This window comes from Mustela nivalis (assembly GCF_964662115.1).
Source record: "Mustela nivalis genome assembly, chromosome: 6".
In the NCBI taxonomy this organism is placed as follows: Eukaryota; Metazoa; Chordata; class Mammalia; order Carnivora; family Mustelidae; genus Mustela; species Mustela nivalis.
The window spans coordinates 83,710,489-83,737,745 of record NC_139025.1 but is presented as its reverse complement, the minus strand read 5'-3'; the positions used below and the strand labels follow the sequence as shown (position 1 = coordinate 83,737,745).

General features: G+C 38.7%; 1 protein-coding gene across 3 annotated transcripts in view; it reads right to left on the bottom strand.

Moving 5' to 3' along the window:
• Window positions 1–22,968, bottom strand: part of TTBK2 (tau tubulin kinase 2) — a 157,972-nt gene extending 135,004 nt beyond the window's left edge. For 2 of the 3 annotated variants that reach the window (XM_082735395.1, XM_082735394.1), the window contains exon 1: window positions 22,548–22,933. The gene's annotated coding sequence lies outside the window, so the exon portion shown is untranslated. Of the gene's footprint in view, window positions 1–22,547 lie in introns of all 3 variants that reach the window. The other variant, XM_082735393.1, reaches the window with a different exon arrangement.
• Window positions 22,969–27,257: the final 4,289 nt, after the last annotated feature.

The following is a 27,257-nucleotide window of genomic DNA, read 5'->3' as shown; positions in this document are numbered from 1 at the left end:
TGAACACAGAGCCCAATCCCGGGCTCAATCTATGACCTGACATCATGACCTGAGCTGAAATCAAGAATAAGACACTTACCCCACTGAGCCACCCAGGTGCTCCTGGCTAATTAAGTTTTTAACGTTTTAAAAATTTAGATATAATTCACATACCATAAAATCCATTGTTTTAAAATATACAACTCGGGGCACCTGGGTGGCTCAGTGGATTGAGCCGCTGCCTTTGGCTCAGGTCATGATCTCAGGGTCCTGGGATCGAGCCCCGCATCAGGCTCTCTGCTCAGCGGGGAGCCTGCTTCCCCCTCTCTCTCTGCCTGACTCTCGGCCTACTTGTGATCTCTCTCTCTGTCAAATAAATAAAATCTTTTTAAAAAATTAAAATTAAAAATAAAAAAATAAAATATACAACTCAATGGTCTGTAGAATATTCACGAGGTTGTATAATCATCACTACCTAATTTCAGAACATTTTCACCAGCCTCAAAAGAAACCCCATACTTATTAGCAGTCACTCTCTATTCCCTCCTTCCCTCAGCCCCTGGCAACCACTAACCTATTTACTGTGTCTATGGATTTCCCTATTCCAGGCCAACTGATATTTGACAAAGACACAAAAGCCATTCAACACAGAAAAAATAGAATTTCTAACAAATAGTGTTAGAACAAGTGTGTATCTGTATGTAAAACTTAACCTCAATCTAAACCTATCTAAGTATACAAAACTTGCCTTAGAATGTATTACAGATATAAAAGTGTAATGTAAAACTTTTGGAAATAAACTTGTGAGCATATCTTTGTGCAGAGTTTAGGACATGATACTAAAGCACAATTCATAGAAGGAAAAACTGATAAGCTGAACTTCACCAAAATTAAAAACTTTTACTCTGTGGAAGACACTATTAAGAAAAGACAAACTACAGACTGGGAGAAAATGTTTGCAAACCACAACCAAGGCCTTGTATCTGAACATATAGAGAACATTTAAAATTAACAGTAAGAAAACAAAAGAACCAATTTAAAACTAGGAAAAAGACAGATGTTTCACCAAAGAAGATATACTGATTGCAAATAAATAAATAAATGAAAAGTTGTTTGACATCACTCACAGTCTCCAAAAATTACACATTGTAGTTACATGTATATGACATTCTCAAAAAGACAAAACTATAGCGACAGAGAATAGAGCAGTGGCTGCCAAGGGTTAGAGGCAGGGTGAGGGTATAACTCTAAAGGAATAGTATGAAAGAGTTCACAAGAGGTACTGGAACTACTATGAATACTATTATGAACTATTACGATTATAATAATTATGGTGAGGATTATATGAATCTACAGATGTCCTAGAACTCAGAACTGTAGAACCCAAAAGTCATTTATCATATATTATTTTTAAATTTAAAAAGTTCTAATTTATAAAAAAATCCTTATCTAAAAAGGCTAGTAAAATATTCCTTCCTTTTCCAACTGTGTCTCTGTATAAGGCCATATTTTCTTCAGATGCGTCAACCAAAGCAACATATTGCAACAGAATGAACACAGAAGTATGAGAATCCAGCAGTCTTCTATCATGCCAGATATTAAAGAGACTTGAGAAAACATAAAACAATGCCACTCATTTCACCAATTTGCTTTTCTATTCTGAAAACTATTTGAAGCCTATTAGATGTTAACATGTAAGTTTTATTATTTTAAAATAAATAAATTTAAAATATGTTTTAATTTCAATAGAGTATCATCACATATAAATCCATGCTAAAATAAAAACAAAAAAAAAATTAAAAATGCTTTTAGGGTCCTCAATGAATTTTAAGAATAGTAAGAGGTCATGAGACCAAAAAGTTCAAGAATAGCTAAATTATGTTACAGAGATCTGTAACAGAAATTTTCCCCATTAAAAATCTTGATTTATGGTATATAGGGGTGCCTGAGTGGTTGTTAAAGCCTCTGCCTTCAGCTCAGGTCATGATCCCAGGGTCCTGGGATAGAGCCCCACATCAGGCTCTCTGCTCAACAAGGAGCCTGCTTCCCCCTCTCTCTCTGCCTTCCTCTGTGCCTACTTGTGATCTCTGTCAAATAAATAAAATCTTAAAAAAAAATCTTGATTTATGGTATACAAAGTTATTTGAATGAGTAAACTTTTTTTAGAGTTTCATTTTTATTTGTTTTATAATGTTTTCTAATATACCATTTTGTAGTTTTGTTTTGTTTTCATCATGGTAAGTGTACTCTTTAATCCCCATCACCTATTCCAGCCCCTCACACTCCTCCCCTCTAGTAACAATTAGTTTGTTCTCTATCAGTTATTCTCTGTCAGTCGTTCTCTAAAGTTAAGAACCTATTTCTTGGGACGCCTGGGTGGCTCAGTAGGTTAAGCAGCTGCCTTCAGCTCAAGTCAGAATCTAGGATCAAGTCCCACATCAGGGTCCTTGCTCAACAGGGAGTCTGCTTCTCCCTCTGCCTGCTCTGCCTGCCACTCCCCCTGCTTGTGCTCTTTTACTCTCTGACAAATAAAATCTTAAAAAAAAAAAAAAAAAGCCTATTCTTGGTTTGCCTCTTTTTCCCCCTTTGCTCATTTGTTGTTTCTTAAACTTCATGTATGAGTAATATCATATGGTATCTGTCTTTCTCTGACTGACTTACATCACTTAGCATAATACTCTTTAGCTCTAACCACATTGCTGCAAATGGCAAGATTTCATTCCTTTCTTAAGGCCAAGTAATATTCCAGTGTGTGTGTGTGTGTGTGTGTGTGTGTGTGTGTGTGTGTTTCTTCATTACCCATTCATCTATTGATGGATACTTGGACTGTTTCCATAGTTTGGCTATTGTAAATAATGCTGCAATAACTATATGGGTACATTATCTCTTTGAATTAGTGTTTTTTGTATTTTGGGGGTAAATACCCAATTGTGCAATTACTGGATCATAGTTCTATTTTTAATTTTTTGAAGAACCTCCATATTGCCATCCACAATGGCTGCACCAGTTTGTATTCCCACCAACAGTGCAATAGGGTTCTTTTTTCTCCACATCCTCACCGACACTTTTTGTTTCTTATGTTTTTGATTTTAGCCATTCTGACAGGTGTGAGGTGATTTGCAGTTTTGATTTGCATTTCCCTGACGATGTTATGTTGATCAACTTTTCAAGTGTCTGTGGCCATTGGTATGTTTTCTTTGGAGAAATGTTTACTCATGTCTTCTCTCCATTTTTTTTTAAAGATTTTATTTATTTATTTGACAGAGAGAGATCACAAGTAGGCAGAGAGGCAGGCAGAGAGACAGGAGGAAGCAGGCTCCCTGCTGAGCAGAGAGCCCCATGCGGGACTCGATCCCAGGACCCCGAGATCATGACCCGAGCCGAAGGCAGCGGCTTAACCCACTGAGCCACTCAGGCGCCCTTCTCTCCATTTTTTAATTGGGTTATTTGTTTTTGGGGTGTTACATTATATCAGTTCTTTATATATTTTAGATACTTAAATCCTTTATCAGATAAGCCATTTGCAAATACTTTCTCCTATTCAGTTTTAGTTTTGTTGATTGTTTCCTTGGCTGTGCTGAGACTTTTTGTTTTGTCATTGGTTTTTGCTTTTATTTCTCTTGCCTGGATGAATAAACATCTTTTTTAAATTCTACAATCTGAACTTCTACAATTCTTTTTTTAAATAAAAAAGATTTATTTATTTGACAGAGAGAGAGAGAGCACAAGTAGGAGAAGCATCAGACAGAGGGAGAGGGAGAAGCAGGCTCCCTGCTAAGTAGGGAGCTGGATGTGGGCTAGACCTGAGCCGAAGGCAGATGCCTAACCAACTGAGGCACCCAGACATCCCCAATCATTCTTTCAATAAACATTTGATGAAGACTCTGCCAAAAACTGTGGGAATACTAAATGAGTCACTATACTAATACTAATACTAATACTAATACTAATACTAATACTAATATACTAATATACTAATATACTAATACTAAACAGTCACTAGCCTGTAGGACATGAATGGCTCTAGAAAAGACTTCTCAAAGATGATGCTATTGAAAGAATACCTACATGAACTGAAATATATTAAGAGGAGACCTGTACAGCTGGTGGAAAGTTTGGGATTGAATTAGTTAGTGATTAGGGAACTAACCAACCAAACACACAAACAAATGAAAAAAATCATTAGCTCCAGGAAAACAAAAAATAATATAGGACAGAAAAGACACTCACCACTATTATCTCTATCTATATAAATAGTAAATTTCACCTACGTGTCAAAGCATTCACAGAGTCAAGAAAACTTGAAGTCTGGGGCACCTGGGTGGCTCAGTCATTAAGTGTCTGCTTTCAGCTCAGGTCATGATCCCAGGGCTCTGGGATTGAGCCCTGCATGCATTGGGGTTCCCTGCTCAGCAGGAAGCCAACTTCTCCCTCTCCCATTCCCCTGCTTGTGTTCCCTCTCTTTCCATCTCTCTCTCTCTCTGTGTCAAATAAATAAATAAATAAAATCTTAAAAGAAGGAGAAGAAAACTTAAAAGTCTGAATACTGTCATAACCAAAATTAAGATACAGTATTACTAGAAAAATAGCACCTATGGTAGGAATGAGGTAAGTAGTGAAAACACTAAACCCTCATCTTCCATAGTGGAAAGCCAACAAATTATGACTTAAAAAGTTAAAAATTAAGCAGCAGCAAAATGGCTTAATAGTTGGAGATATGGAGCTAAACACTGGAAGAATCAGGAAAAAGTTCAAATGAGTATTTCTGCAGAGTTCGAAACAGGGCAGGGTGGGAGGACAGAAAACTGTTCAGAAAACTGTTCTTTTCTAGAATTAAGTGTAGAGAATCATTCAATTTTATATGCATAAACTGATTAAAAATAAAAAATAAATTTAAGGGGCATCTGGGTGGCCCTGTCAATTAAGCATCCCACTCTTGATTTGGGCTCAGGTCATAATCTCAGGATCATCAGATAGAGCTTCACATTGGGCTAAATACTGGGCATGGAAGATTCTTTCCCTCTTGCTCTCTGCTCACCCTCACTTGCATGCTTTTTCTCTCTAAAAACATAAAAAGTAAAAAATTTTAAAAAACAACTTGTAAGACATTTAAACATGAAAAGTTCATGTTTTAAGTGAAAGCTATGAAACAGCATATATGTATGATCCCATTTGTATTTTAGAAAGTGTGCACACTGAGGTGACTGGGTGGCTCAGTCAGTTAAGCATCTGGCTCTTGGGTTAAGCTCAGATCCATGATCTCAGGGTCCTGAAATCAAGCCCCGTGTCAGGTTCCACGGTCAGCATGGAGTCCCTCTCCCTCTGCTCTTCCCCTTGTGCTTGCTCACTTGCTCTCCCTCCCTCCTGAATAAAGTCTTTAAAAAAAAAAATGTGTGCACATTAATTACAATACAGAAAAAACCTGAGTGATGTTTACCAACTATTAACATATTAACAAATACATGTCTACATAAAAGAATTAATTTCTTGGAGAAGATTCCTGTGACTTTATAATAGCAAGTATGTAGCTTTACAATAAGAAGAAAAACATCATTTTTAAAAGTTAAAATTTTCAACCCTTACATATATGGTCAAATGATTTTCGACAAGGGTACCAAAACCCATTCCAAGGGGAAAGGACAACCTTTTTAACAAATGCTGTTGGGAAGCAAGATATTCACATGCAAAAGAATGAATCTGGATCCTCACTTTATACCAGATAGAAAAATTTACTGAAAAGGGACCAAAGACCTAAGTGCAAGAACTAAACTACAAAACTCTTAGAAGACTACGTAAGTAAAAAGCTTCATGACATTGAATTGGCAATGATTTCTTGGATGAAACACCAAAACAGAAGAAAAAAAAAAAAACAGATAAATTGGACTTTATAAAAACTAAAAACTTTTGTGGATCAAAGGACACTATCAACAGAATGAAAGGGCATGGAATGGGAGAAAATACCTCTAAATCATATCTCATTAAGGGTTAATATCTAGAGCGTATAAAGAGCTACAATTCAACAACAAAATAACAAACAACATTATTTTAAAATGGGCAAACGGGGTTGTGGGGACACCTGGGTGGCTCAGTCAGTTAAGCCTCTGACTCTTTTTTTTTTTTTTTTAAGATTTTATTTATTTATTTGACAGAGAGAAATTACAAGTACACTGAGAGGCAGGCAGAGAGAGAGAGAGAGAAGGAAGCAGGCTCCCTGCTGAGCAGAAAGCCCGATGCGGGACTCGATCCCAGGACCCTGAGATCATGACCTGAGCCGAAGGCAGCGGCTTAACCCACTGAGCCACCCAGGCGCCCCGAAGCCTCTGACTCTTGATCTCACATTAAGTCATCATCTCAGGGTCATGAGTTCTAGCCCTGTGTTGGCCTCCACACTGAGCATGGAGCCTACTTATATAAATAAATAAATAAATAAATAAACAGGCAAACATCTTGAATAGACATTTTTCCAAAGAAAATATGCAAATGGTCCATAAGCACATGAAAAGATACTCAACATCATTAATCATTAGGGAACTACAAATCAAACCACTAACTACTTTATGTGTATTAGAATGAGAATTATAAACACATACACACACACACACACAATAACTGCTGGCAAAGAAGAGAAACTGGAAATTTGTGCATTGCTGATATTAATGTAAAATGGTGTAACTACTACAGGAAACAGTATTGGAGGTTGCCCCAAAACTAAAACATAGAATTAAAATATGCTCAAGCAATGCCACTTCTGAGTATTATCCAAAAGAATTCAAAGTAAGGAGTCAAAAACATATTTGTACACTGGGGCGCCTAGGTGGCTCAGTGAGTTAAAGCCTCTGCCTTCTGCTCGGGTCACAATCCCAGGGTCCTGGGATCGAGCCCCGCATCAGGCTGTCTGCTCAGCAGGGAGCCTGCCTCCCCCCCCCACCACCGCCGCCTGCCTCTCTGCCTACTTGTGATCTCTGTCAACAAAATAAAATCTTAAAAAAAAGAAAAATATTTGTACACCAATGTCCATAGCAGCGTTATTCACAATAGCAGAGAGATGGAAGGAAACAAGTGTCGATCCCAAGTGACAGATGAATAGATAAACAAAATGTAGTACGTACATACAATGCCACATTATTCAATCTTAAAAGGAAGGAAATTCTCAAACACATCAAAGATGAATGAACCTTGAAGACATTATGCTAAATGAAATAAGCCAGTCACAAAAGGTCAAATATATGATTCCATTTATAACAGGGACCTAGAGTAGGCAAATTCATAGAGACAGAAAAGTAGTTTCTGTCTGGTGGTTGCCAGGAGCTGCAAGGACAGGATAACAGAGATTCATTGTTTACTGTATATAGAATTTCATTTCAGAAAAATGAAAAAGTTCAGGTGTTGATATATGCACAACGATGTTAATGTTCTTAATGCCACTGAACTGTCCACTTAAAAATGGTTAAAATGGTAAATCTTATATGTATTTTACCACAATAAAAATTTTTTAAATACTACCAGGTACCCTTCAGATATAACTACAAAAGCCAAATAATTTTCACTGTCTCATTCTGAATTGCCAGGAACAAAGCAGTAACCTATAATGGAGTCCTTCACAGAACACTGAAATAAATCTAAGAATACACCTGTTCCAACTGGGAAGTGAACCCTAGGGGAAAAGCCCAGAATCCCATAAGCCACCAAGGCATACTATACTACTTCTAAAATGGCTCTCAATGATACCCCATCTGATGCTTTCTATCAGCCCTAACCCCGAGTATAGGTGAATCTAGCAGTTTGCCTCTAATGAAAAGAATACAGCAAACATGAAGGGAAGTCACTTCCCAGATGTATTATAAAAGACTGCAATGCCTATCTTGCTGACATTCTCTTTCTTTGGCTCTTCCCATTTGCTTACTCTGATAAAACAAGCTGCCATGCTGCCCCCAGGAAAGGTTCATATGGCAAGGATTACAATTCTGCTAACAGAATTAAGTAATTCCACTTATAATAGGTACCAACAGCTAGCAGAGAACTGAGGTCCTTGGTCCAGCCACTCATAATGAACTGAATCATATCATCGGACTCAGCTTGTAAACAGATCCTTTTCCAGCTGAACCATGTGACAACTACAGCCTACCTTGATTGCAGCCTGTGATTGACCCTAAAACAGAGTACCTAGCCGAGTCACAAACCAAAATCTTGACTTACATACACTGTGAGATAATAAATGTTGTTGTTCTAAAACACTAAATTTGGGGTAATTTGTTATGCTGCAATATACAACCTATAAACTAGACTTCAATGGCATGGGATAATAGTTTCTCAAAGTTGTACATGAGTTGTACACAGGTTCTCTTTGATTCTACATCACTGATTATATCTTTAAAAAATTAATGTAATTTGACTGCAGTATCAATGCTGTCAAATAATTGGAATTCATTTTTTCAGTAATGCTAATAAGTTAAAAAATAATCTTGATACAAGAAAACTAGATACTGCAAGGAAAAAAATTAAATAAATTCCTCCTTGACAATATCCTTACTGACCTAAAATACAGAGTAAATAGCATACTGATAAATTCAGACAATAATTCTAAATGTGGAGGTGTTGTCAAAACAGACCCAAAGATTATGAAAATATGGACAAAACATAGTAAATGGAGATTCAATTTGCCAAATAACATGTGGTAAACACTGAAACATTTACTAGATAGAAAAAGATTGAGAAGCAAGTAGCCAACAAATAACACTGACAATCCCCACGACTATAAATCCCTTGACGATGAAGACCATATCATAATCACATATCCTCTGCCATAATCAAAAAAAGATTAACTTTGCAGTTCATCAATAGATATTTGGTAAAGTTAAATGATGAGCTGAAAATGAGATATCAAGCTATAATTTAAAAGTCATATAGATTCACATACACAAATATAACAAAGATGAGAGGAAAAGGAGGAAAAAAAGGAAAATGAAAATAAGAATGATATTTGGGACACCTGGGTGGCTCAGAGGGTTAAGCCTCTGCCTTCGGCTCCGGTCATGATCTCAGAGTCCTGGGATCGAGCCCCGCAAGCCCTGCGTTGGGCTCTCTGCTCAGTGGGGAGCCTGTTTCCCCTTCTCTCTGCCTGCCTCTCTGCCTACTTGTGATCTCTCTCTCTCTCTGTGTCAAATAAATACATAAATAAAATCTTTGAAAATAAGAATGTTAAGAGGCACAATGGCAAATGGATAAAAAAATTGTGTAAGAATTCCATAAGCATAAGCCAAACCAAACCACACCTACAAAAGAGAACTCCCTATAAGAGAAAATAATATAATACTGCTGTGTGTTTATTGCCTTCTAACCCCAGGGACTTCTCATAAAATAGACATTAAGACCAGAATACCTAGATTCAAATCCTGGCTGTGTAATCTAAGGCCCATTACTTAACTTTTCTGGGCCTCAATTTCCTCATCTATAAGAAAAAGATAATAATGGTGTCTATCTAAGGATTAAAAGTGATAATATTTGATATATGTAAAGTGTTTATTTATCTGCCTGGCACATAAGTATGCTCAATAAATGGCTGTCATTACCTAGTAAATCATACTGTATGCTTCTTAACCAAAAGAAAGAGAAATTGTCATATCCACAGACATACTACTGCCCAAAACAGACCCTATACAGCTTGCATGCTGATGAAAAGAAATTATGTTTGCATGGAGGTCTTGAATTTAAACCTATTATACAACTACTACTTATCAAAATCTAAACAAAAATTTATCAGCAAGAGAAAATTACTACTCTACAACTGTGATTACAAATTAAATTACAGCATTTGCACTGTTACAGTTTTGCTTTTAAAGTTAATAGAAAAATTAGCTGATCAAAAAGGGAATAAAAATAAACCAATGACACCTACTATTTCCAGATTGGAAACAGTATAAATTAGTTCCTAAATGTGTCTTGACTTGAAGCAAATTTTGAGAACCCGCCCACATGAAGGAAGGAAGCATTATCATAGTGACTATCAAAGGATAAATTATTTAAAAATAAAAATCTAAAGACTCATACACTGCTGGTAGCAATGCACTTTGGAAAATAGTTCTGTTATATAAAGCTGAAAATATGCTTACCCCACAACCCAACAACTCTTTTCCCAGGTATATATCCTAAAAACACTTTTCTCATGTGTACCAGGAAACATACAAAAATATGTTCATAGCCATACCATCCATAAACACCAAAGCTAAAAACAACCCAAATGTTCAGCAAGAAAAGAATGAAAAAAGCGCAGTATATTCACAGAGGTTAAAAAAAAAAAAAAAGTAGGGGCACCTGGGTGGCTCAGTGGGTTAAAGCCTCTGCCTTCAGCTCAGGTCATGATCCCAGGGTCCTGGGATCGAGCCCCGCATTGGGCTCTCTGCTCAGCAGAGAGTCTGCTTCCCCCTCTCTCTGCTTACCTCCTTGCCTATTTGTAATCTCCATCTGTCAAATAAATAAATAAAATCTTAAAAAAAAAAAAAAGTGTTGTATCCTACTACTATTGTAACAAATTATCACAAAATTAGTGGCAAAACAACACAAATTTAAAATCTTACAGTTCTAGAGATCCAAAGTCTAGGCTTCTAATGGGAATAAAATCAAGGTGTCAGCAAGGCAATGATTCTTCTGGAGTCTATGAGGTAGAATCCCTTTTCCAGTTTTAGAAGCTTCCTGGATGCTTTGGCTCATGGACCCATCCTCCATGTTCTGAGCTAGTAGTGTACCATCTTCAAATCTCTCTCTCTGACCTTTGCTTCCATCATCACCGGTCTTTATTTATGCCTCCCTCTTACAAGTCCCTTGTGACTACAGTGAACCAATCTGAATAATCAGGGATAATCTTCCCACCTCAAAAGCCTTAACTTAATACAACCATGAAGGCCCTTTCATCATATAAGGTAACACACTCACAGTCTACAGGGATTAGAGCATGAATATCTTTGAGGGACTATTTTCTACCTACTACAAAAACTATTAAAATGAAAATGAAGAAACTATTTCAACACTGAACTATAAGAACATATCTCACATACAACATTGAAAAAAATCAAGCAAGACAGACATATACATACAATATAAGTCCTTTTATATAAATTCCAAAAATAAGTAAAACCAAATTATATTAAATAGGGATGCAAATACAGGTAGTAAGTCTATAAAGAAAACCAAGGACATGACTTTTCACAGAAATCACAAGAATAGATTCCTTTGGGGTAAAGGGGGATAAGATAAGGAAGGGGTTTCTGAGATGCGGGTAATATTCTATTTCTTAACTATTTATAATTATTTGTTAAACTGCCCAATTAAGTTTTATGTAGTCTGTAACTGATATGTCTTATAATAAGAACAGTAACAGATAACCGTCATATGAACCAGAGGCAAGGATAACCAGAAACAGAATAGTTTAGGCAACAACCATCTAGCAGTGTGACAGCTCAGCAAGAGACTGTTCCATCTACACAAAGGTGAAAAGCCAGTTCAATGCCTATGAGTTGGGCATTGGGCAGAAATCTAGGTTCACAATAAAGAAACAAGCCTAGAAACATATACATAATTTAAATGTCTTCCTAATAGATTATAAATTTCTTGAAGTCAAAAGCAGATTTCTTCTCATTTTTGTACTTAGTACCTAGTATAATACCAACTACAGAACAATCTTTCTAATAAATGTTTAATTACTGGAAGAATGAATGAAACTTCTCTCACCTCCTATACAGCTGACTGAAATTAAGTCATCCTCCAGCAAATAACTGAGAGCTGATTTGAAAATACAACATACATTCAATAAATTGCTACTAATACACAGAAGAGTAGATAGAAGTATAATGGAGGTTTTGCCCTCAGCGAGTTTACGATCAGGGAAAGAAAATGTAAACAATTATTTCCAAATTATTCTTTGAAATAGAACACATAATACAAAAACAGAAACTGACATTAATTCTCTGGACTTAAAAGACAAAAAATATAAAAAGTTAATAAACATCAAATTATAAGGGCCAAGTACATATGACACATCAGAACTGCAGGAGGTTTACCTGGGCTAGGACAATCAAGTTTCTTAGAGGAGGTGGATAGGATTTACAATGGTCCCATAGATTGCAAAATAGCCACAAATTCCTCCCAGTCCTGTATACACACCTCTTTACATTGTGATCTTGCTTCATCTCCCATCAAGAGGTAGAGTTTCTTTCTCCATCCTAGAAACCGGGCTTGGCCCTGTGACTTGTTTTGACCAATGGGATATTAGCAAATATGACCAGAAACTTGAAAAGTACTTAAACACTGAACTTGCCCTCTTTTGCTGGTTTTAGAATCTAGACTGTGAAAAAAAAAAATGAAGATAGAGGACTACCTCATGAAAGTGAGCCCAGAAAACAACCAAAAAAGAACCATTCAGTTGGGTTCAAACCACCAATCCAAAGAACAGTTATCCAACAAACTCTTGTTTTAGCCTCTGGACTTTGGGGTGGTTTGTCTGAAGGCAAAAGCTAACTGAGCAGCTAAGCAAAGACACAGAAGAGGAAATGAACACAACATACAAGTGCATGGGAAAAATGAATGTGTGCATTAGTCTAAATTGACTAAGATTAATCTAAAATAGTTTTGATCTATAGAGAAAGAATACATAGGTGTGAAAGGTAAAGTTCAGACTGTAAAAATCAGGCCAGGAAGAAAAATGAACTCATTCTATTTCAGTAGGCAAAGGAAAGCCACTGAAGGACTTCAGAGCTGGGGGAGGATACAAAGCAAGAGGAAAGGAAGACCAGTTAGAACTACTATTATCTAGATATGCTGAAGTAATAAAATTTTATTTGGCAGGGAAGCTAGACAATTCACAAAATAAATAAGTGTGGTTCTTATAAGTAGTGTCATATATAGTTTATGTTAGATTCTGTTCTAACAGAAAAATAGAAAAATTATTTTAAAGATTTATTTATTTATTTATTTGAGAGAGAGACACCACACACGTGTGAGTGCCCATGAGCAGGGGGAGGGGCAGAGGGCAAAAGAGACAAGCAGACCTCCCACTAAGCTTGATCCCAGGACCATCTAGCAGATGACTGAAATCATGACTGAGCCAAAATCAAGAGTCAGGTGGTAAACCAACAGGCCATCCAGGTGCCCCAGGAAAATTATTTTTACCTACAATTTTAATCCCAATGGAAAGAATGCTAGCATTAATCATCAGAAAAACTCATGACGTGTCTAAAGAATGTAGAAGATATTTTTTAAACTTTATTTGGGCATAAAGATAATACACAGATTTCTAATGACAGCATAGCTGTGAAATATGACTCCTCTTTGTTTGAGATTTAAATTTTCTCACCAGACAACTGAAGTTCCTAGTATAATAAAGTAATAGAGAGGCGCCTGGGTGGCTCAGTGGGTTGGACCTCTGCCTTCAGCTCGGGTCGTGATCTCGGGGTCCTGGGATCGAGCCCTGCGTCGGGCTCTCGGCTTGGCGGGGAGCCTGCTTCCCCCTCTCTCTCTGCCTGCCTCTCTGCCTGCTTGTGATCTCTGTCTGTCAAATAAATAAATAAAATATTTAAAAAAAATAAAAATAAAAAAATACCTTCAACAACTAACAAAAAAGACAATGGATTTTAGACACTACAGAAAACAGGAACTACAGAACAGGGATCCATGAGAAAAGAGAAATAAATAAGGCAAACCTTACAACTGCCCCCAATTCACCATTTGAAAGGGAATTTCCAGAACACAGCACAGGAAAGGGGAACCCAAGAGCCCAGCAGTCTCACTGAGTTGAGGAGACAAAATTCAGAGTTCTAGAGAATCAAAACAGGACAAGAAGGGAGGACAGATCAGCACAAAGAATGAGCTGTGGATATCTAAAAAGGCGGATTCCCCTTGAAATTCTGGCTGAGTTTATAAGTGTATGTGTGGAAGGAAGTGAAGTGATCAAAGCCAGGTTCAAATCACTGGAGAGGGGTAGGCAGCACAATCTCTGATACTCAAATGAGGCTGCAAATAGTTTGCATACTCACCAGAGTGAAAAAGACCTTCAAAAACATCCAGGGCATTGAATGAGAATACTTTGATACTTAAATATTTTCAAGTAACTTAACTGTCTTCCAAAATAAACCCTGAAAAGATTTAAAGGAATAAAAAAAAATCCTAGCACATAATAACATAAAATCATAATGCCTAGCACGCAAACAAATTACCGGGGATGCAAATAAGGAGAAATATCAGTCAATAAAAACAGACCCAAGTCAAAGCATTCTTGAGAAAGGAAAACAAAGATGGAGGTATTACAAACCCAGATTTCAAGATCTATTACAAAGCTACAATAATCAAACCAGTATGGTATTGGCACAAAAACAGACACATAGATCAAAGAAACAAAATAGAGAACCCAGAAATAAAACCACACACTTATGGTCAATTAATCTAAAACAAAAAGAGCAAGATTATACAATGGAGAAAAAATGGTCTCCTCAGTACATGGTGCAGGGAAAACTAGACAGCTACATGCAAAAGAATGAAACTGGACCAGTTTCTTACACCATATACAAAAATGAACTCAAAATGGATTAAAGACCTAACTGTGAGACTTGAAACCATAAAACTCCTAGAAGAAAACACGGGCAGTAATCTCTCTGACATTAGCCTTAGCAACATTTTTCTAGATAGGTCTCTGCAGGAAGGGAACAGGAAATAAAAAATAAACTATTGAGACTACACCAAAATAAAAAGCTTTTGCACAATGAAGGAGACCATCAACAAAACAAAAAGGCAACCAACTGAATGGGAGAAGATATTTGCAAATGATGTATCTGATAAGGAGTTAATATCCAAATTATATAAAGAACTTACAAAACTCAATGGCAAAAAAACCCCAAATAATCCAATTTAAAAATGGACAGAGATCCTAAATAGACATTTTTCCAGAGAATACATACAGATGGCCAACAGACACCTGAGAAGACATTCAAAATCACTAATTATTAGGGAAATGTAAATTAAAACCACAATGAGGAATCACTTTATACCCGTCAGAATGGCTAGCATCAAAAAGATAAGAAATAACAAGTGTTAGCAAGGATGTGGATAAAAAGGAATCCTCTAACACTAATGGTGTAATGCAATTTGGTACAGCCACTGTGGAAAACAGTATGGACAGTTCTCAAAAAACTAAAACTAGAAATACCATATGATCCAATAATTCCACCAGTAGGTATTTACCCAAAGAAAATGAAAACATTAATTCAAAAAGATATGTGCACCCCGTGTTTACTGAAGCATTACCTACAATAGCCAAGATATGGAAGCAAACTAAGTATCCAACAAGAGGTGAATGAATAAAGAAGAACTTATACAGATGGAATAATATGGAATGTGGAATATTACTCATCCATAAAAGAATGAGATCTTGTCAACAGTGACAACATGGATAGACCTTGAGAGTATTATGCTACGTGAAATAAGTCAGAGAAAGGCTAATACCATATGATTTCACTTATATGTGGAATCTAAAAAAATAAAAAAACAAATTAAAAAAAATCAGATCCACAAAAACAAAGAACAAGCTGCTGGTTGCCACAGGGGAGGGCAGTGGTGGGATGGGCAAAATGGATGAAGGGAGTGAGAGGTACAGGATTCTAGTAATGGAATTAATCATTCATGGAGATGAAAGGTTAAGCATAGGAAATATAGTCAACGGTATTGTAATAGCACTGCATGGTAACAGATGGGAGCTACATTTATGGTGAGCATAGTACAACTCTAGGTTTTCTTAGCACTATGTGGTACACACCGGAAACTAATGTAACACTGTGTATCAATTATACTTTAAGGAAAAGGAAGGAAAGAGGGAGGGACAAGGGACAGAAGGAAGCAGAGAAAGAAGAAAGGGAGAAAGAAAAAAAGAAAGAAAGGGAGGGAGGGATAGATAGACAAAGAGAGGAAGGAAGGAAAGAAGGAAGGAAGGAGGGAGGGAAGGGAGGGAAAAGGAGCAGAAGGGAAGGAAGAAAGAAAAGGAAAGGAACGGAAAGGGGAAAGGAGGAAAAGAAAAAAGAAAAAAAAAGTAAAATCACGCCCAGAAAAGATACAGATGACAGAATTGATAGACAAGGAATTCTAGACATGAGAAGTATATATCTGAGATTAAAAAACAAAAAAACCAACACTGTATAGGGTTAACACCAGATTAGCCACCACAGAAGAAGGAATTAGTGAACTTCAAGATAGAGGAAAAAACTACCCAAAATTAAACATACAGAGAAAAAGAAACCAAACCAACATAGTATCAGTTAGCTATGTGCTAAAATAAAAAAGCCTAACATACATGTAACTGGAGTCCCAGAAGGAAAGAACAGATTGTTTACACTTTTTACTTTGTTGTCAGTTACTGTAACCATACTGTGTTATATAAAGCTTCTCTCCACTTTAAGTAGATATTTTAATTTCTAGATACACCTATTGGGCCCAGAAAAATTCCATGTTTGGGGAGAAAAAAATCTAAAGAGAAAATGTCTTAAATTTTTTTTAATCTGATGAAAACTATAAATATACCTAACACCCCCTATTAAAGTGAAAGATCAGATGCTTTCAAAGTAATCATTCTCTATTATGTAAATAGTATTTGGAATACATATTCTGTATTCCAACTATAGATTATAGTTAGGTACAGAGTGGTTATCTCATGTATCTCAAAACTCAAAACAATATATTTTTCACATAATAAATAAACTCAATTCTGGTTTTAAACAAGCTGAGTTACAAAAATTATCAGAGACTACATAACAGGTAAGTTTTTCAAGACATCTAATAATATCAACATAAACAAAAGAAATAAGAGTCAAGAACAGGATAAACCCCACGTGATTTTGTTTTTGTTTTACCCCACAGTAAGTTTTAGCAAGACTCTCTCAAAAGAGTTATTAAAAAGTGATGAAGGGTGTGGACATTGGGGAGGGTATGTGCTATGGTGCGTGCTGTGAAGTGTGTAAACCTGGCAATTCACAGACCTGTACCTCTGGGGATAAAAATACATAATATGTTTATAAAAAAATAAAACAAATTAATAATTTAAAAAAAACATTTGCAACTAAAAAAAAAAAATTTGATCAAGGGGCACCTGGGTGGCACAGTGGGTTAAAGCCTCTGCCTTCGGCTCAGGTAATGATCCTGGGGTCCTGGGATCAAGCCCCACATCTGGCTTTCTGTTCAGCAGGGAGCCTGCTTCCTCCTCTCTCTCTCTGCCTGCCTCTCTGTCTACTTGTGATCTCTGTCAAATAAAAAAATAAAATCTTAAAAAAAAAAAGTGATGAAGATTTTTGCATAACCCTACTTGCTGACAGCAAAATGAAAGGAACATTCAGTCACCACTTCTACTTCATTCAAATGTTCCTTCTAAACTTTTACAGGAGGTAAATTACACTTAAAGGAGCACGAAAGCTCTCTGGGTTCAGTAAATATATTCAAGAAGGTAAGAAACTTTATAAGTCAGTATGGTTACAAATACTGACAATAGGATAAAAGTGTAAACAACAACCTAGTTCTCTTTTCCCTGACTACCACACTAACAACTACAGAAGTACAGTGTTAACTTACATGTCCAGATTATAATGAAATTATTAAACAAGACCATTCCTTGGATAAAATCTTCTGTAACCATATCAACCAAACAAAGCATTATATCTACCATCTTCCCATTAAGACAAGGAAAATATCAATACAGGAAACATCTCTGTAATGATCTCCATTGTAATTATTTTTAAGTATATTAATTTCCCTTATTAAAAATAGCAAAACTGGGGCGCCTGGGTGGCTCAGTGGGTTGAGCCCCTGCCTTCAGCTCGGGTCATGATCTCAGGGGTTGGGATCGAGTCCCGCATCGGGCTCTCTGCTCAGCGGGGAGCCTGCTTCCCTCTCTCTCTCTCTGCCTGCCTCTCTGTCTACTGTGATCTCTCTCTGTCAAATAAATAAATAAAATCTTAAAAAAAAAAAATAGCAAAACTGAAGTGAAAAGAGATTAAGTAATCTAAGGTCCTATGATATGTTACAGTAGAAATGAGAATACATTAAAATCTCTTCTTGAGGGGCACCTGGGTGGCTCAGTGGGTTAAGCCTCTGCCTTTGGCTCAGGTTATGATCCCAGGGTCCTGGGATCGGGCCCCACATTGGGCTCTCTGCTCAGCAGGGAGCCTGCTTCCTCCTCTCTCTCTGCCTGCCTCTCTGCCTCTTGTGATCTCTGTCAAATAAATAAAATCTTTAAAAACAACAACAAAAAAAAAACTCATCTTGATGTATATTAACAGTTTATATTCATTTGTTTTAAAATCATTTATTGGGCGCCTGGGTGGCTCAGAGGGTTAAGCCTCTGCCTTCTGCTCAGGTCATGATCTTAGAGTCCTGAGATCGAGTTCTGCATCAGGTTCTCTGCTCAGCAGGGAGCCCGCTTCCCCCTCTTTCTCTGCCTGCCTCTCTGCCTACTTGTCATCTTTCTCTGTCAAATAAATAAATAAATAAATCTTAAAAAAAAAAAAAAGAATCAAGAACATATAAAATAATAATCACAAAGAGAAAAATAATTATGTCTACCATAGTCAGAGAACATAAATATAGATCAAGAAATCTGCTTAAAAATCATGTGCTTAAAAGATGAAATTGTCTGGCATAACTAATATTCACATTATATAAATAATTTAATTTCAATCTGTATTTTGAAGACTTTTTTTTTTTTAAGTAATGTCTACACCCAGCGAGGGGTTCAAACTCACAACACTGAGTTCGAGAGTCACATGCTCTACCAGCTGAGCCAGTCAGGTGTCCCTCAATCTGTATTTTAAATCTGCAATCAAAACTCACCAGATCTGGGGCGCCTGGGCGGCTCAGTGGGTTAAAGCCTCTGCCTTCCGCTCAGGTCATGATCCCAGAGTCCTGGGATCAAGCCCCACATCGGGCTCTCTGCTCAGCAGAGAGCCTGCTTCCTCCTCTCTCTCTGCCTGCCTCTCTGCCTACTTGTGATCTCTGTCCGTCAAATAAATAAATAAACAAAATCTTAAAAAAAAAAAAACTCACCAGATGTTAAGGAAGATAGAAACTTTTTTTAAGGATTTGTATTTGCTATTTTCTTAATATACATTATTTTATATTATTTTTTTAAAGATTTATTTATTTACTTGAGAGAGTGCAAGCGTGGGAGAGAGCACCAAGGAAGGGGGAAAAGCTGACTCTTCAACTAAGCAGAGAGCCCAATGAAGGGCTCGATCCCAGAACCCTGGGATCACAAGCCGAGCCAAAGGCTAACATTTAACCAGTGAGCCACCTAGATGCCAAAGGCTAACATTTAACCAGTGAGCCACCTAGATGCCCTAGAAGATAGAAACTTTTGAGTGGTTATACTGTATGTGTTGTACATATGCTGAAACTTCAGCTCTAAAAACCCCAACTTTTTCGTATAGACTTAAAGGCTCTTGTATCAAATATGGAAGTCTGACATTTAATCTGAAAGCACTGAGTACTTAGAGAATAAAAGCTATAAAAGCACTTTAGACACAAGGATTCTATCCACTAAAGCCTGGAGAGGGGGGTGTCTACCACTTGCATCACTATCCTTTACAATATACTGGATAACAAAAAAGTTTAGTTTCAAAAATTTGTAAATACTGAAGATGTCCTGCAATACTGCTAATCAAGTAAACTGACAACCCTCCAGCTATATTTTGAGTATTTCTCAAAAACCTCAAAAAAGAGGGAAAAAAAAGAATACATGAGTAGAATATGTTTGAGTAACATATGCTCAAATTACTTTTTTAAAAGGATTTATTTATTTGAAGTTTTATTTAAGTAATCTCTACACCAAACGTGGGGTTCTACCTTATGACCCTGAGATCAAGAGTTGCACGTTTGTCCGACTGAGCCAGTCAGACACCCCATATGCTCAAATTCTAAAGCTGCTGGCCACATATCTATAAATTTATTTATTTATTTATTTATTTATTTATTTGGAGACAGAGCACAAGTGGGAGAGGGCCAGAGGGAGTGAGAGAAAGAGAATATTAGGCAGTCTCCATGCTCAGTGTGAAGCCTGACACAGAGCTGGATCTCACAACCCTGAGTATCATGACCCGAACTGAAATCAAGTGGGAAGCATAACCAACTGAGCCACCCAGGTGCCCCTAAATAATTTTTTTTATAGGAGTTTTTTGTTTTTTTGTTTTTTTTTTAAAGTGGAGAAGAAGTAAGCTACATTCTCCATAAATTCTCAAAGGTTGTTTTCTTTTGTGAATCAATTCAGCCCACACCAGTTCAATAATGGTCACTAAACATTTTCCCTTATATACAGCCTTTTTTTTTTTTAAGGCAAAAAACATTAACTCACAGAGTTTCTAAGGATTAGGAATCTAAGAGTGTCTTAGTGTTTCTAGGTCAAAGCCTCTCATAAGTGGCAGTCAAATTGTCATCTCTGTATATAACTTTTTAAAGTTATAAAACAAAGAATTAACTGCCCCTGCCAAAGTTAAATTTCATGGTCATGGTGAAGTAAGCTCCATTATATTTGTTCACATTGAAGAACCAACAATCTATCACTAATTCTCTCATTTTAGTGCATTTTTATGTAAAATACCTTCAAAATTGTCTAAATTACACAAACTTTACTTCTAACACTACATTTAAATATATCTGAAGTCCTACATAATTGAGTTCAATTTGCTAAAGCAAATGAGCCTAATCTTATGAAGATTTCCTGAGGCATTAAAATAATCAATATTTTAAATTTTTTTAAAATTTTATTTATTTATATGACAGAGAGAGGCACAGCAAGAGAGGGAACAAAAGTAGGGGGAGTGGTAGAGGGAGAAGCAGGTTCCCCACTGAGCAGGGAGCCCAGCAGGGCTGGATCTTCATGACCTGAGCCGAAGGTTCAGCATGCTTAACGACTGAGCTACCCAGGCATGCTTATAATCAGTATTTTTTAAAGTCAAAAAAGACACAAAATCTGAAGTTATATGCAATACAATAGAGTATGCACTAAATTATGCATTAACCATAATACAAGATAATGAGCGCGATATATTATTCTTAGCCCCCTACTGAAGATCAAATTTGTTTGAATTTACTATTAGAAATTAAATTAAATAAGCTAGCGACTTTATGTGTCTAACACTGAAAAAGGAAAAAAACATTTCTTAACATCCTATCATAAAGGAAAAGTGCTAGAGAAACTTCCCTTCATAAGCATGCCTCAAACATCCCCTACAGTGCCTTGATAAAAATGTATCATACAGGAAAACATAAGCTTTTAAATTAGATTCCTTATGGTATCTTTTCAATTTAAATAAATTACAATATGCCACAGAAGTCCCTGGAGTTAATATTAATTTTTCAAGATTACTCCTAATACTAGTATTTATCATTATTACTACTTCTTTGTAAGAAATAATACATGGCGTCCAGCTCCCTAAATACTTTACAATCAATCTCCTATCTCCCCTTTCCGGGAAATAGAATGTTGACTCTATACCATTTAGCCAAAAGAAAACAGCAAACACATCTTTATCGTCTATTCTGGCAAATCAGTGTTTAGAAACCAATGCAACTGTTACTAATGGCTCAGAACCAAACACTGTAACAAAACACACTGAGTGGATCCTCCCTGTGTGTATACATGCGCCCATTCATAATAACGTGATCCTCATACATGCATTCAAAATCTCAGTTTCTACTGAATACGAGAACACCTCTACATAATACACAGCTTATAAGAAAACTGCCCTCTTTAATGTTCAAAGAAAGAACAATTTCTACAGCTAAGGATGAGAAGAGTTAATACCGGGATTGCTGCCACCTATCAACTTTAATTCAAAGCAAAGTACAACTCAATGTCATTTTTACCTCTAACGCTGCCACGCTGAAACAAAATTAACTTCCCTGTGCGATAAAGTATCCTGGCATCCCAATAGATTATTTTCTTCCCTGATTTGACATTACATATGTGTGGAGTCTTTTGTCCCTCCCACAGCATCCCAGAGTGTCAACAGCGTCTTAGTAAAGGCAAATGACGGGCAAATCCCTCAGGTCATTACTTCGCACCCTAAGTACCAAAAAGTCATGGCCTTCATGCCGTTACTACACAGGGAACACTGCATAGTCCCATTACCCCTTCTATTATATTTGAGGAAGCGGGGTGCGAAAGAAGCGCTCCGTGTATCCGGAGAATGCTGTGTTCAGTCCTGGTACCAGAAGCAGCACGAATACAAGTAATATGTGGGTCACCCACAGAGAGAGAAACAGCGGAAGCTTCGTGACCCTCCAAGTTCAGTGAAGACACCAAAAGCTTCTCAGGAAACGGGGCACAAGCCTTCGGGGAAAGGAGCAGAAGGTCTCCGAGGTGGAGTGACTACATCTGGCACAAGCCCAGGGCGTGGGCAGCGACTGAGGAGTGTCTCGTACCCTTCCCCTCCGCACCAGGGTCGGTCACTCCGCGAGGGGTGCGGCCGAAGGAGGGGATTAAGACTGGGAGAGGGCGGGGCCCGGGGCACCCCAGCGGCGCCCTGGGGGTTCGGGGGGGTGTGTCCTACCTGGGCCGTGGCGGACGCAGGGATTTCGGGCGGAGGGCTCGGATCCAGCTCAGGGCCAGGACCCGCAGGGATCAACCCTCAGCAAGCGGGACCGCCGCCGCCTGCCCATCCCCCGCCGCCGACTGCGGCGGGACCCGAGCGCGGCTTCGTGGGCCGGCCGGCTTGGTAGTCCCCTCGGGTACCGTCCGCGTTTACTGGCGGCGGCGGCGGCTGCTGTTAATGCTGCTGCTGGCCGCCCCCAGCCGCTGCTCTTGTGCCAGCCCCTGCTCCTCCTCCTGCCGCCGCCGCCGCCACCTCGTCCCCACCGCTCCCATCGCCGCTGCGGCGACTACTGCAGCGCCCGCTGACCCGACCCGACGTTATTCTCCCCCTTCGCAACCCAACACAGCCTAGCCCACCTGCCCTGCCAGTACGCACGCCCACCTCTCCGCCACAGGTGCTGATTGGAAAGCGCGTCCCGGGCCCTCCACGTCGGTTGGCTGATCCCATTGCCTATCACGAAGTGGGCGGAGAGTCAGGCAGGGAGCGTCTCCGCCCCCCACCGGAGAATTGCCGCTATCTTCAGGTTTGCCTGAGAGTGCGAGTTACCGGGAAAGGAACATCACAATGGCAGCGCGCATGTGCGCAGGAATTCTGGGCCTTGTAGTTCCAGCCGCAACCGCAACTGCCGGCGGGTCCAGAGTCGAGATGTAGAGCTTCTGAGACTAGTGGTTGGCGCACAGTAGTGTCCTCCTAGCTCAGTAGTTAACTTGCTTATAGGGGCATGATTGTGATCCCAGGACTGGGCTTTTGGGAAGAAAATCGGAGATACGTTGTCACATGACGAATTTACACCCTGAGATGGTCACGAAGAAGGGCCCCAAATCGTGAGGCCCTACCATGCCTCCTCCTCAGAACCGGAGCTGCCAGGATCTGACAAATTGGCGCTGTCCCCAGAACCGCCTAACATAAAGCTAATCACAAGCCGGCACTAGGGAGAGGCCTAAAGGTATAAGGAGGAAAGGAGACGGAGACCTCCAGAAAAGAATACCAGCCTGGGGCCCTAAGTATTCTTACAGTTTTTGCAACCCATGAAGAATGAGATTACCTTCTGCTTTTCAAACACCATCAGCGAAGAGTTCAATGAGCATCCCCTGCGAGCACGGGCATGGGAATCTAAGCAAGAGAAGGCGGGAGTCCCTCGAAGACTTCCAAGGAAAAACGAGGAGAGCAGAGCAATGAGGTTGTGTTGGATAAGTTTGTATTAGGCATTGATTATGTCAAGTTCTTTGATGAAGAGGAATCCTTAAGATTAAACCGCTCCCATCCACCACTTTACAGAAGAAAATCTCAAAGAGGTTTAACAACTTTCCAAGGCTATAAAACTAATGATTGACAGTACTAAAACGCAGGTCTTTTTTTTTTTTTAAGATTTTATTTATTCATCAGAGAGAGCGAGCACAGGCAGACAGAATGGCAGGCAAAGGCAGAGGGAGAAGCAGGTTCCCTGCCAAGCAAGGAGCACGATGTGGAACTCGATCCCAGGACGCCGGGATCATGACCTGAGCTGAAGGCAGCCGCCTAACCAACTGAGCCACCCAGGCGTCCCTAAAACTCGGGTCTCTTAAACTTACTTCTGTGTCTAATGCTTTTTTTTTTTTTTTTAACTTAATAATCAAAATGACGCCCAGGAGTCTGCCAAGGATTGAAAATATGCAATGACGTGAGCTTCGTTTTACTTTAAATCTTTTTCTTCACTGAAATGACATTCTGATTAAAGCTGATTAAGAGTATGGAAAGGTTAAATATGAATCCTATATTCAGTCTCAGAACTGTTACAGAATCTGTTTCTTCTTTTTTTTTTTTTAAAGATTTTATTTATTTATTTGACAGATCGCAAGTAGGCAGAGAGGCAGGCAGAGAAAGAGGAGGAGAGAGCCTGATGCAGGGCTCGATCCCAGTATCCTGGGATCATGACTCCAGCTGAAGGCAGTGGCTTTAACCCACTGAGCCACCCAGGTGCCTCAAGAATTTGTTTCTTCTTGCTCAGAAAATGCCACAGCTTCGCGACATTCTTTAAAAACAAACAAACAGGGGCGCCTGAGTGGCTCAGTGGGTTAAAGCCACTGCCTTCGGCTGGGGTCATGATCCCAGGGTCCTGGGATCGAGCCCCACATCGGGCTCTCTGCTCAGAAGGGAGCCTGTTTCCTCCTCTCTCTCTCTGCCTGCCTCTGCCTACTTGGGATCTGTCTGTCAAATAAATAAATAAATAAATCTTTAAAAACAAACAAACAAACAAACAGCAGATACCTCGACTGTCTGTCATGTCTAGATCCTTGGGTGAAAAGCAGAACAAAGTGTACATTAAAGGCAATTGATGATGCTGCTCATCTTGTTCTGTTCAAACTTAAAGAAGATGCCAACTTGTCTCCTTTCCACTGATTAAAACCGCAAGTTGTTTTTCCCATTACTTTGTCTCACAGAATATATTTCACTTCACAATATTGGCTGGGCGAGTAATTTTAATTGGGAGGGATTAGGGTTCCTGCAAATGCTTTCCTTTAAGATTAAAGAAGCTTATGGGGGGAAAAAATCCAAATTCCCTGAAATTATATCTAGCGATATTTCAAATAACTACTCTCTGTTCAAAGAGAATATTTTTCACTCAGCAAATTCAATGTTCAAGCTACCCAGATATAATGTCTGTTATCATGGATAAGGTTTTTGTTTGTTTGTTTGGGGTTTTTTGTTTTATTTTGTTTTGTTTTGTTTTAGAGGGAAGAGAGCACTTGACAGCTGGAGGTGGGAGGGATGGGGAGGGACAGAGAGAGAGGAAGATAAAGAATTTTTTAAAGATTTTATTTATTTGACAGACGGAGATCACAAGTAGGCAGAAAGGCAGGCAGAGAGAGAGGGGAAGAAGCAGGCTCTCCAAGGAGCAGAGAGCCCAATGCGACCCTGGAATCATGACCTGAGCAAAAGGCTTTAACCCACTGAGCCACCCAGGCTCCCAAGAGAGAGAATCTTAAGCAGGCTCCACTCTCAGCACAGCAGAGGCCTGGGGGCAGAGGGGCTCCATCCCACACTCCTGAGATCATAACCTGAGCCAAAATCAAGAGTCTGTCACTTAACTGACTGAGTGACCCAGGCATCCTGGTAAGGATTTTGATTAATGTATTCACAGAATTACTATTTTATTTATTTTTAAATGAATCAGTAGATACACCTGGATTCTCCAAATATGGACAGATGATTATTCTTCTGATTGTTATTTTATAACCGACTTCATTTGCAAATCCATGAAGGGTTAAGATAAATAGAAGAATATATGAGAAAGAAAACCACTAGCTGCATATAAAGAATGAATTTTTATTTTATTTTATTTTAAAGATTTTATTTATTTATTTGACAGAGAGAAATTACAAGTACACTGAGAGGCAGGCAGAGAGAGAGAGAGAGAAGGAAGCAGGCTCCCTGCTGAGCAGAGAGCCCGATGCGGGACTCGATCCCAGGACCCTGAGATCATGACCTGAGCTGAAGGCAGCGGCTTAACCCACTGAGCCACCCAGGCGCCCCAAGAATGAATTTTTATTTTAATGCAGTGCAGGGAAGTGTTCTATGATGAGGATCTTGAGAATAGGGCAACAGTGTATCTCAGAGTAAGAAGTGTAAGATTGAATATACAGTGGAAGTTAATGCCACAGGAGTGGGAAGCCTAGGATAAGGGGCTTCTCAAGGAAAACAGCTTCCCAGGTCTCCCTTTTTTCTCTGATCTTTTCCATTTAAGAAGTATTGGGCTGTCCCAAGAGGTATTTGTTCATTTAAGATAAATGGCAAAGTAATGTATTATTCAAGAGCTAGCACTGGATTTCTGGAATCCCTTTTGAGATTGATTTATTATGAGTTGTTTTTTTTTTTTAAACAAATATGGTAGCAAGTCTCCACAGCAAGCCCCCAATGATCTCTACCTCCTGGTATCTTCACCCTTGTGGAGTCCCTCCATACTGAATTGGGCCAACCTGTGTAACTAATAGGCTTTTTCAGAAATTATGATTTGTAAATTCCAAGACTAGGTCATTAAAGACTTTGAAGCTTCTGCTTTATGCTCTCGTGGATCACTTACTTACAGGGAAGCCATTTGCCATAGTAGCAGGATGCTTAAGCAGTCGGCCCTTAAAAGTGGCCACCTGGCAAGGAATGGCATTACATAGATAATCAACACCAGACTATCAACCATGTTAATAAACCGTTCCTGAAAACAGATCCTCCACCCCTTCAGATGACTACAGGCCCAGCTGGCATCTTGACTGCCACCTTGTGAGCTACCCCAGTCCAGAACCACCTAGTAAGCCATTCCCAAAATCTAGACCCACAGAAACTATGTGATATGATAAATGTTCACTGTTACTTTAAGCACTCAGTTTTGGGGGACAATTTGTCATGCAATAATTGATAACTAATACAGTAAGATTTATGAAAATAATAGAATGAGAAATGGTTTAAGTCTAGGGATATCTGCCCTGGGTACTTGAGTCTGAAAGAATGAGACTGTCATCCTAGGACCAGTCTTAGCATATTCAAAGATAATGAGCAAATTTCAGATTTATACTGATTCCCCACCCAGAACATAATGTCCCTTTCAACCAGCTTCTTTTCTCCCAATGCAGAATAAATAACATATTTGAGAACATTTTTTCTTTCTCCTTTTTTCCATTTGTGGCCTCTTCTACC